Source organism: Procambarus clarkii, chromosome 9 (genome assembly GCF_040958095.1).
Source record: "Procambarus clarkii isolate CNS0578487 chromosome 9, FALCON_Pclarkii_2.0, whole genome shotgun sequence".
NCBI lineage: Eukaryota > Metazoa > Arthropoda > Malacostraca > Decapoda > Cambaridae > Procambarus > Procambarus clarkii.
In genome coordinates this window covers 36,258,746-36,261,245 of record NC_091158.1, presented here as the reverse complement: position 1 = coordinate 36,261,245, position 2,500 = coordinate 36,258,746, and the positions used below count along the sequence as shown (strand labels likewise).

At 48.2% G+C, this 2,500-nt stretch overlaps 1 protein-coding gene and 1 pseudogene across 1 annotated transcript in view; one reads left to right on the top strand and one right to left on the bottom strand.

The window, feature by feature from the left end:
• LOC138362736 (serpin B3-like) overlaps positions 1-2,500 on the bottom strand; it is a 433,705-nt gene that overhangs the window by 46,789 nt on the left and 384,416 nt on the right. The window lies entirely within an intron of this gene.
• The window catches only part of LOC138362735 (serpin B3-like), a 65,229-nt pseudogene that overhangs the window by 24,375 nt on the left and 38,354 nt on the right, over positions 1-2,500 (top strand).

Genomic DNA, 2,500 nt, shown 5'->3' with positions numbered 1-2,500 from the left:
TAAAGCAGCCATGTCCTTCCCTACAGGATCAGCAGGTGGGTTCACAGGACTAAAACCCAACCACCTCAAGCAAATGCTCAACCCTGCACTGGGTGACATTGCAAAGAACCTCTTGGTGGAACTAACCAGATTCACCAACACATGTCTAGCTGGCAACATACCAGCGTCCATAAGACCTATCTTTTTTGGAGCATCTCTCTGTGCTCTAAAGAAAAAGGATGGAGGGATCAGGCCAATAGCTGTGGGCAATTCTCTCCGGCGTCTCGTCGCAAAGGCAGCTGCAAGAACAGTTAGTGATGCAGCGGCCAACATGCTGAAGCCAAAACAGCTCGGGTTTGGCATTCCACAAGGGTGTGAGGCGGCAGCCCATGCAGCTCGAGCCTTCATCGCCAACATCACAGACGAAAAGGCCCTTATCAAGCTAGATTTCAAAAATGCGTTCAATTTGGTGCGGAGGGATGCTGTACTCCGTGCGGTTCATAGTCATTTCCCTTCCCTCTACCCTTTTGTACATTCATGCTACAGTATGGATCTTAAGCTACTTTTTGGCGAACATGAAATTGACTCGCGAGAAGGCGTCCAACAGGGTGACCCCCTCGCTCCTCTCCTTTTCTGCTTAGTCATCAAACAAGTCACAGAGGTCCTGTCCAGCGAGCTTAACATCTGGTTCTTGGATGATGGTACCCTAGCTGGTTCCCAAGACTCCCTCCTGGAGGACATCAGAAAAATCCAGGAGCAAGGTGCAGTTTTAGGCCTCACCCTGAACCCTTCTAAATGTGAAATAATATGTTCCAACCAGGGCATCGTAGAGAGAATAGAGGGTCTTCTGCCAAATATCCATAAAACTAAACCTGAAGACAGCACACTCCTAGGAGCTCCCCTGGGGTTGAAAGCCATCGATGAGGTCCTTGATAAGAAAATCGCCGACCTTAAGAGGATGGATGGGAGGATTGAGGATATTGATGCTCATGATGCACTCTACCTCATCACCAGATGTCTGTCCCTCCCCAGGTTAACCTACTTTCTGAGGTGTTCACCATCTTACAGTAGCCAAAAACTAAGTGAGTATGACCGGTTACTGAAATCAATGCTAGAAAAAGCCCTTAACCTCTCTCTCGATGACCTACAGTGGAAACAAGCCTCTCTTCCCGTAAGACTTGGGGGCCTCGGAGTTCGAACAGCAACGCAAATCGCTGTTCCAGCCTTCCTGTCCTCCTTATCAGCATCCGACGACCTTGTGAAGGAAATTCTACCTGCCCACTTACATCAGCTGGCAGGTGTACATGATCCCAATTTTACACGCTGTGCCACAGAGTGGGCCTCTCGTGCAGGCCAATCACCTCAACCACCATCCCCAAAATCCCACAAGCAATCCAGCTGGGATGGTCCCATTGTAGACCAAGTTGCTGCAGAGTGCCTGGGTGCTGCAACAACACAACACGACATTGCTCGCCTCACAGCAGTAGCAGCACCACATGCAGGGGATTTCCTGTTAGCAACCCCAATGTCGGCAACTGGCACGCGTCTCACACCACACGCCCTCCGAATTGCTGTGGCCCTCCGCCTTGCTGCCCCAATCCACACCAGATATAGGTGTATTTGCGGCGAGGTGGTGGCTGACAGGTACGGTCACCATGGCCTACTCTGCCAAAGCACAGGGGGATGGCACTCGAGGCACAGCGAAGTTAACGACATCATCAAGAGGAGCCTCACCACAGCTGGATGCCCAGCTGAAAGAGAGCCCCGTTACCTAACGCCCCGTAACTCTGATGCTCTTATTGGTCGCCCAGATGGTATCACAGTGAACCCCTGGAAGAATGGCAAGCAGTTGGTATGGGACTACACGTGCGTATCAACCCTGGCTAACACCTACATTAACCTCAGTGTTGCACAACCAGGTGGCGCTGCCACCCACAGGGAAGCAGCCAAATCCCGTAAGTATAGAGAACTGGATCACCACTACAATTTTGTCCCCATTGCTTCTGAGACGCTCGGCGCCTGGGGTAAAAGTGCTACCAGTTTTTTGAAGGAACTGGGTTCTAGGCTCATTGAAACAACAAGGGACCCGAGAGCTGCAAGCTTTCTTTTCCAGCGCCTCAGTGTGGCGATACAGAGGGGAAATGCGCACTGCATCCAGGGTTCCTGCCCGCCATCTGAGGAGCTGGAGGAACTCGACAACCTATGACAACCATCTTTGTAACCTATATGTAACTCCTTTTTTGTAACAAAGTTCAAATAAAGTAAATATATATGTGTACATACAAAAGAATGGGGGTGGTAGGAGAAGATAATATTAGTGTTCAGTGAGAAACCACAAGGTCTCCTCTGAATACTTTTTATTTTCTTCTCCGAGGCTATGGGTCCCCACATTGGCACCAGAGGTGGTACCCTTTTAATAAAAAATATATATATATATATATATATATATATATATATATATATATATATATATATATATATATATATATATATATATATATATTATATATATAGATGTGTC